The sequence below is a fragment of the Urocitellus parryii genome, chromosome Y (assembly GCF_045843805.1).
Source record: "Urocitellus parryii isolate mUroPar1 chromosome Y, mUroPar1.hap1, whole genome shotgun sequence".
In the NCBI taxonomy this organism is placed as follows: Eukaryota; Metazoa; Chordata; class Mammalia; order Rodentia; family Sciuridae; genus Urocitellus; species Urocitellus parryii.
In genome coordinates, this window is record NC_135548.1 from 13505191 (window position 1) to 13515079 (window position 9889).

The following is a 9889-nucleotide window of genomic DNA, read 5'->3' on the forward strand; positions in this document are numbered from 1 at the left end:
GGACAATATCTTTATTTTATTTTTAAGTGGTGATGAGGATCAAACCCAGGGCCTCGCACATGCTAGGCAAGCGCTCTACTGGTGAGCCCAGCCCTCTCCCATGTTTTGTACTATTTTTTTTCTACATCATTTTCTCTTTCCCTTCTCCCACTGGTATTTAATTGCATATTTATCACACTCTTCTATGATGATCCATAGCTCTTGTATGTTCTCTTAACTTCTCCTCCTCCTATTTCTCTTCCTTCCACAGAGGTCTTACCCCTCTGCTAATGATAGAATTCTTTAATGGTCTAAACTGAGGATATTCTCCTGAATCTTTCCCAGGAACAACATTTCCCCATGGTGCTGAAGATCCTTATCCATATTTTTAGAGTTAGCCAATATTTGACTCTCCTCTGGAATTTAAGTCTTTGTTCCATGAGGGACACAGGGATGATGGATGTAGGTGAGCCTCCACACCTTTCCTCCAGCAAATGATTCTTCTCAGGTGACTTCCTTGGGTCTCTTTTCCTGCTCTGTCTAACTTGAAAACGTTTGCTGATGTCTCTGGAATAGTGTCAGTCAAATGGAATGAATCCCTCTTCTTTTTGTGGCGAGTTGAGTTCCTATCCTGCTAACTCACACTCAGTCTTCAGACATTCCTTAAAAAATTCAATGTGATTTGTTTTAATAGCTTACATGACATCTGCTGTCTGTTTAGGGTCAGCAAGGGCTCTCATCCCATCTCCTTTGGGAGGCACCTGTACTTTTATTTTTAGAATCTTTTTTTTTAAGGGCTCAAAATACTGATATTATATCTGATGCTATTTAGGACAGACACCTTAGACCTCTGGCTTATCCAGGCTAACCCATCTTTGTTACCACATTGCTGAAATTTCTGTCATTTTCCCTGCTCACTCCCTACTCCCCAGTAGGCAGTGCACCCACCTCCCCCACCCCCGCTGTAACACATTTGTAATTAATTGTAATAATTGCCTCTTGAGGGACACAGAAAACAGTAATTGTGTAATACTGCATGATGGCTATTCTTTGGTCAACAGTTTTAACTGAAGTACCACAATCACCATAATTCTAGCAAGATACAGGGAATTTTTAAAGTTTTAATCATTTTGTGTTTATGATGTTTGAGTGAAAATAGCATTTTAATTTCTTTTAATTGAAATAAATTTCAATTCTTTATAATAATAGTGTTAATCATATATATACATATATATACATACATAAATATATAGATTAAAACATTTATCACAATAAACTTTATTCGGAAAAAGCTTGAACAGTAAAATGTTTAATTACAGTACTAACTGCCATTGAATGAATGATTAATTAGTACCAGATGCTTTCTGGTTAATTAATTCTCACAATTCTCCTCATGTTACTCTCTGCACTTTACTGTGAAACAAATTTCCCAAGATGAAATGTAAAGCCCTACCTCTCTGACTATCCAGTAGGTACCATGCACTAATTACCTGTTTTGTTGATGTGCTTTTTTCTTTTGGGTGATGAGATCTTCCATATTTAGCTAACCATGTTCTTTCTTTGCATTTAGGATTTGATACCAGTATTTTGCCCATTTGCAAGGATTCTCTTGGCTGGATGTTTAATAGACTCGATACAAACTATGACCTACTGCTGGACCAGTCAGAGCTGGGAGCATTTACCTTGATAAGAACGAACAGTGCACCAAGGCATTTTTCAATTCTTGTGACACATACAAGGACAGTTTGATATCAAACAATGAATGGTGCTACTGCTTCCAGAGACAGCAAGGTAAAAGATGAGTCACCTGTACAAGCAAATAATAGACCTCCATTTCAAATTTTATGTAATCTTTCATGATGAAAGAAATAACCATACTCTGTGCCTTATTTATTTCACTAGATTTTTTCTAATTTGTGTGTTTATAAAAAGAACCATAAGCAGGATGTTGAGCAAAGTAACTGCTAAAAATGCAAACATGCTAAGTGAGATGAAAAATGGTAATTAATATTTTATATTAATGTACTTCATTATAGTTTCCATTATGAACCACCAAGAAGCACACAGAGATATGAGAACATAGATATTAAAAGTAATCATTAAAATTAATTTGCTATCTGTTTTACCCATGGTGTAAAATAAATGGTTTTTTTTATCACTATACTGTGGAGTTTTAATGTTCTATTTTGTGATGATATTAAATGAGCTGAATGAACCACAGCATTTACCATAAAGTTATTTTTACTCATTTTTATTTTGAAATGAGTAAGTCTTTCAACCTTTACAAAATAGTTCAGCCTTTCAAAAATTCACTAACAAAGACAGTGCTTCAATACTCTGGTAAAAATTAAGCAAGATGAAAAATTGAAATGCTGCTAGTTCCTTATATACCCTTCTTTATTAGGAATGCAAACCAAATGTAAATTTGGAAACATGTTACAGAATCAAAGGAATTAGCAATTTGTACCAAGTGAATACAGAGAAATAGATCTAAAGTTCACATCACAATGAAGTTTTGGGAAACTTAGAAGATAATGCTATGTATAATTCTGATGCTAATTTAAAAACCTTGAAAAAAGTTTAATGTGATACACCTGTTCTTGCAATGCTTTTTAAGATTTTTGAAAGCTAAGAGAATGAACAAGCTACTTTAAATTATGTCCATGTAGAAATATGAAAACATTTATCAGGATTTCCCTATCTAAATTACTTTTTAATATTTAGTGATAATTTTATAAGTAGAGATCAAATGATTATCCTTAAATTGCTAATCAGGATTATCTGAGTAGGGTAGCTTAACTGTTTGTAAACCATTTTAAAGCAAAGTTTAAAAAATGGATTTACTGTGTTAAAATTTTAATTGAATGCATACATAAACACATGTCAACTTTACTGCATATATGTACTCTAGGTCATTAAACACTCCTAAAAATCTAGGCAGGCTTCAGTGGCACATACCTGTGTGTGAGTTTGTGTGTATGTGTGACTATTATACACATTATATATTATGTTGTGACTATTTTGAATTTTCTATTTCTCTACAAATATCCTCTTTGAAATGATTGAGTTTGAAAAATGGACAAATGAGGAATTCCAAATTTATTTAAATGTTTTGTTTATTTTTAAAATCATGGTTTATCAGAAATTATGGTGTATTGTATCCTCTTTCTAAATTTCACACATATTTGGAGCATCTGGGTGACAATAGAAAGACCAAGGTACATTATCAACATTATTCAATATTAGAATTTATGAGTTTTTCTGACACATCTTAAAAGAAGTATCAACTTTTCCATAGATCATAATGCTAACTTATTTCTCTATATCTTAGCAACTCTTTTAAATGAGGGAAATTTCATCAATTGGTTAGAATTTCATTGCCAAGTCAGTTGATGCTTTAATAGTACATGATGGGAAATATTTTCATCATATAATTATTTTGCTGTTTTCTTTTTTCATCCAATTCAGTCATTCTAAGAAAAAACAAGATGATGGGAGAGTGATAAATCTCATCCCGGACACACAATCTATATGAACGTTTATCTGTATAAGTAAGGAATATAACACAACCAATATGTAATGTGTCTTCTAAAAGCATGTAAAGACTAAGTGAAGATTGATATCAAAAAAGTTACCCATTCTCTGTTTGACTAAAATCCTAAAGGTGACATTTTTAATGTCATTACAGACCCACCTTGCCAGACAGAGCTCAGCAATATTCAGAAGCGACAAGGGATAAAGAAACTCCTAGGTGAGTCATAGCTCATTCTTCTGAAGGCTTTATTGCTTACATAAATAACCCCAGGGAAACAGCAACATGAAATCAATATTAATCCAACAAAGATAGACTGCACTAAATTTCAGCAACAAAATTTATGAACTTTTTTTTTTTTTTATGAACTTACTTTTATTACCTCACCTATTGAAAGATATTATGTCTGTTTTATTACCCTAATATAATGTTCATTTTGAAAGTTATTAAGTAAAAAGAGATTTAAACAATAATAAAGTTAAAACGTCAGCAGAAACTTCTAATTCTGTGGTTAATAATGTAAGAATTGATGGGTAGGGGCTGGGGATGTGGCTCAAGCGGTAGTGCGCTCGCCTGGCATGCGTGTGGCCTGGGTTCGATCCTCAGCACCACATACCAACAAAGATGTTGTGTCTGCCGAGAACTAAAAAATAAAATATTAAAAATTCTCTCTCTCTCTCTCTCTCCTCTCTCACTCTCTCTTAAAAAAAAAGAATTGATGGGTATACAGATAGATAAATATAGATATACACTCAGAGAGAATATATAAAGCAAATATTTTAAAGATGGGGTGAAAAATGCTGAGTGCCTCAGAGAAGTTTGACTGTATTCTTTAGTGTTTTCATGAGTATTTTTGGCTATGTTACTTTTAGCAATGGAATATATGTGTGGATGAATGGATAGGTAAACAGGTAGGTACATAGATAGACCAACATATAAATAGATAATTGCAAATTTTACCATGAGCCCCGAACTATTTGAATGTTTGGTAATCAAGACACCATCAAACCATTAACTTTGATTATCGTATGTTTCTTTAAGCTTGAACATTTTAAATAAATTCTTCTTAGAATAATGCTAAATTCTTAAAAATTTACAAAATTACTACATAGTTACCAGAAATCCTTTACCCAACTTTTCCTAAAGATAACTTCTTGCATGCACCAAACAATCAGAACACATTTGTAAAAATGTAAGAAATTATTATTTCTATAATCCTGGCAGCTATAAGGGTCAGGTTTTACTTGGATTACACCAGTTTTGTCACAGTTTGTTCTTTTTTTTTTTTTTTTTTTTTTTGCATTTTGGTATATAAAGCAGGACAAAACTCAGGCAGTGTGTCTTTTAAGTATGCTAATACATTTGTCGACTTAGTGGCATGTAACTTAATTATGACTCTGGATCTAATTAATCTCTTTTACATTTTGATGAGCTATCTTTATAATTAAAATATATGTGTGTGTAAGTAAGTTTATATATATATATATATATATATATATATATATATATATATATATGAACAAACTAGCATATTTCTGTTATTAGTGTTCTCTTTCACTTTCAAAGTGAACTGGCATAAAATATATAAGAGTTTATGTCAAAAAAAATGCTGTTTTAAAGTAGTAAATATTGAAAATTTGATTTTCTTATTTTTTTTGGCCTTAGATCCATTGAAAATGTTTCAAAGTTTTCCTTGTTGGAGATACTCCATCTGCTTCACTGAAAGATTAGTAGTTCAAATGAATTATAATTTATAAGTTTAAATCAACCACCTATTTATCATATCAAAAATTGTAAAACTTATGGAGGGGGTAAAATTATGATCTAATATGGTATAAGAATAAATGATTTTCATATTCTAACTATATATTTAGGGTTTTTTTAAAAAAATAAAAATGATGTTTCCATCATAGAAAAAAAAAGTTCAGGAAAAAAAGAAAAGTTTCTAATTTTCTAGAACTCACATTCTTATGTTTAAGTATTTAGTGAGGAATATGACCATACTTATAAATTACTAACTAAACATTTATCTTTAGGAATATACCATATACTGTGCTATATATTATACAAATAGAAATAAATATCTCTTTCTGACCATTCCCACTAAACTGTGTTCTATAAGACTGAGTTTAAGAGATACTTATACAAAAATGAAAGTCAAGAGAACCCAAACATTTCCAAACAGAGGATATGTAAGTGTAGTTTTGAATGTATTCAATGATAATCTACACACATGCACACACACATGAGACGGAAGATATGTCATCTCCTCCAGTTTAAGAGAAGACTTCATATTGACGGCATTTTTAAGTTGAGTCTTAAAATGAAACAATGAAGAAAAGAGATTCCAGTTGATATTAAAAGGCAGTGTGTAAAAAAGGTGAAAAAGCATCAAATTGAGTGGTAATAGCTACACGGCATGAAAAGATCTTGAAAAATATGAATGAAAACTTTGGAGAATGAAAATAGAAAGTTGTTAGTGATGAGATGATATAGGGTCTTGTACACCATATAAGTGCTCCCAATGATTGAATGTGAGCATAGCATCACATAGTAATGCTGTACTATACCACTGAAAACACTACACTTTGCAAAAATGAGGCATGTTTAAATGGTAGTTTCCTTAAAACAGGATATGAATCCATAAGTTTTAATCAGTTCCTATGGCAATGGCAGTGCCAGAACAGCAGAACACATACCTGTTTTCTTCTACAGGTGTCACTAGTATGTAGCCTGGAATACAGTGTCACTTCACCTGTGTATGTCTTAAGGCTTATTGGTGAAACACATACGTGCATTTGTGGGTGACTATGTGCATGTTTCACAGGACAGTACATCCCTCTGTGTAATGAAGATGGTTACTACAAGCCAACACAATGCCACGGCAGTGTTGGGCAGTGCTGGTGTGTGGACACATATGGAAATGAAGTCATAGGATCCAGAATAAAGGGGAAAGGTTATTTTAATAATTACCAATCACAGTAGTCAATACTGAGATCCTCATTAATTTGTCTAAGCACTTAATGAAGACCTGTCCTATGCAGACAGGTTAACTGCTATTTGACATACATTATTTAGGAAAAGATAAAGAGTAAACAATGAAAGTAATCTCATTTAATCCTTAAATCCCTCTTCTACATTAATTTATTCTGTAACATTTTTAGTAGTTGTTGATTTTCTATTCTGTCCAATATGATTAGATTTCAGTGAGACATACTATTCAATAGCTATCTTATTTAATTTTAACATGTAGAGAATATTTCTTCATAATATGTAAATTAAAGTGTTAGTACTACTAATTACTTCAGTTATCTGTGTTGCCAGTGGTGAATAAAATGTAATTTTTGTTGTAAATGAAAATTATATGAAGATGAATTAAAAGTGGACAAAAATTATTTTGGAATCATGGACTTGTGAGATTTCTTAGCATGCTATGATTAAGAATATGCAGGAAATGGGAAAATAGAAACATTTTCTTCATATAAGATGGAAATTTCAGTGTGTGATGATTTCAACCAATTCATAAACAATGAATTTTATTAATTGGATTTGTTATAATTAGATACCAAAAAATTATAAGAATTAATATCCAGAAGAGGTAAAAATGAAGACACACTGGCATTTAAGAAGTTGAAAAGTGAATACATACTGAGATATAAATGAGCATTATTACCTCCAGAAAAATTATTAGCTATTTCTAAAATATTTTTAAAAAATAATTTAATAAATATTTCCTTTGTCAAAGTAACAAATTCCCACCAACTTAGTGGCTCGGTCTACAGAAATTTGTCATCTTGCCAATCTGTCTGTCACGAGTAGATATCGGGTCTGTCTCACTAAGCTGAACATCACAGTATCAGCAGGGTTGTGCTCCTTTTGAGACTCTTGAGGAAAACCAATCTCCTTATCTTTCCTGCCTTCTAGAAGTCACACACATTCCTTATCTCAAGGAGACTTACCTCCAAATTAAAACTAACTTTGCATCTCTTTGTCCATTCTTCTGTAGTCATGTCTCCTTCTGACACCATCTGGGAAATGTTCATTGATTTTAAGGACCCAACTGACAGTTGGGGTCTTCATGTATAAACTGGGAAAATCTCCCCATTTCCAGTTATAAGGACCTAATCACATTTGCAAAGTTCCATTTCCATTTAAGTTATTATCTGTAGGTTCTAGGGATCATGAAGTAAATATTCGGGGGAGGGGAACAATTATTCCGCAACCACACTTATAGAAGAAATTTTAAGCACTTTAAGATTCAATATGTCATGTGAACTTCTATAAAAAAAAAAGAATGAGATCAAAATTACTGAACTAGAAATCTTATATAGCATACCTCAACAATAATTTTGCTATTAGCACACAAATTTTAAAAAATGATAAAGTTTAACATGTAACAGTTTATCAAATAACTGATTTATTTCTCATCTTCATTAAAGTGATGAGCAAATTAAAAATTTATTAATTTTCCTGTTTTTCATTAGTATGTTATCTCTTGTATATATATCACCCCAATACTCAGTCAAAATAAATATAATGCTTATTTATTTTTAGCTTTAGATTTTGAGATCTCCGGAGATTTTGCAAGTGGAGATTTTAATGACTGGACCTATGATGAAGAAGATGAAGATGACATCATCACTGATAAAGATGAAATTGAAGATGATGATGAAGATGAAGGGGATGATGATGATGATGGCGATGACCATGATGGATACATTTGATTAATGGCAGTTGAGGTCAATAAATTGCACATTTGTAATATTGACAAAGTGATTGCTTATGGAGAATTACCTTGTTGCCCCAAAACAAAATTATTTCAAACCTCATATATATTTTGTATAATTATTTCAAATATGGCACGAAAAGTCATAGAAATTTATGGTGAAATAAGAATTATTTACTTTGAGTTTTTGTATGTCTTAGAGAAAAAGAGAACATATATGCAGTATAGCCAGACAAAGGAAAGTGATGGAGAGCTAGTAAAATAAAGTCTGAATAAGAACAAATTTTGCAAATGTTCCATAAAAATAACAACGAATGAGTGCTTGGGATGATGAGTGTTTTGTTTTCTGAAACCCCAGCTTAAATTTACAACTTATAGTGATCTGATCCCCAAGGATTTTATAAAATTATGCATGATCCAGATCTTTCCAAAGTAGCATCAGAGTAAAAGAGAGACCACATGGTAAAACAAAGTGACCATTGTAGAATCTTATTAAGTTGTTTATGTTAACAGTGACATTTTTAATTATGAAGTTATTCTGGATATGATAGGATATTTTATAAAATGGCAAGTATGGAAAACCACAGATTCTTGAATGTTAGAAATTTAGTTGTCCTTTCTAATTTTTATTTTAAACTGAATGGCAGTCTTACACACACACACACACACACACACACACACACACATATATATAATATTCGTAAGCAGCATGACTTTTAGATTTCTGTCTTTCTGACCAGCAATTTAGGATACAGAATTCAGGAAGACAAAAGGAAAGATTCATTTTAACCATATTTTCACTAAAAGTTTTTCATTTGCCCCCAAGGTCAAATTTGAAATTCTTAATTCTAATTTTATGTTCTATTTTAGATAAATATCTGCATTTACTCTTAGAATTTTGCCATTTTTGTTCATAGTGCTGAAGCTTAGAGAACATATTGTATGGTGCCTTGCAAAAATAGAAATAGAAAGGATTAGCATGCATACCAATATAGGGTATTAGGCAATATTTAAGCACACCTAATTAACAGATTAATACCAGTAAAGGTACTGCTGCTGGAATGAAGAAAATGGAATATATTTCTTTCTTTTTTTCTATTGTTACAGAATTACCATGTGGACTGGTTTATAATAATTGTGTGGAGTGGCATTTAAGATTTAAGTGTAACAAAAATTACTTTAATTGCTATATTTAAGTTAGCATGTTAATTAATTGTGTAGACATTTTGGCACACCATCACTTTTAAGTATATCAAACCAATGGTTTTGTGCCCATAATAAAAAAAAGGAAAAATCCTGTTGAATATTACACATTGATATCTTTAATTTCAACAGTGGGTTAACTGTTTTCCTGGTATACTATTCATTGAAAGCAAAATTGGTGGATTCTTTCGATTTAATTTATACACTAAATAAAAACTTTAATGTTGAACTTACCTAATATTTAAAGTATAATGCATTTTCTTTTCTACTGTTTATGTATAGTTTACAAAATAAAGAATCTTGTAACCAAATCAACTGTTCCCTAATGATTTTTCTGGAGTATACATGGTAGTATGAAGGATCCATAATCTATTCCCTGATTTTTAAAATGAACATATCACAAATTAGTTTGGGAAGTTTTCTGTGGTTTTTGAATTTCAAAACCAGAG

The 9889-nt window shown here is 31.5% G+C and overlaps 1 pseudogene; it reads left to right on the plus strand.

The window, feature by feature from the left end:
* Window positions 1-435: 435 nt before the first annotated feature.
* LOC144251183 (testican-3-like) lies at window positions 436-8235 on the plus strand (annotated as a pseudogene).
* Window positions 8236-9889: the final 1654 nt, after the last annotated feature.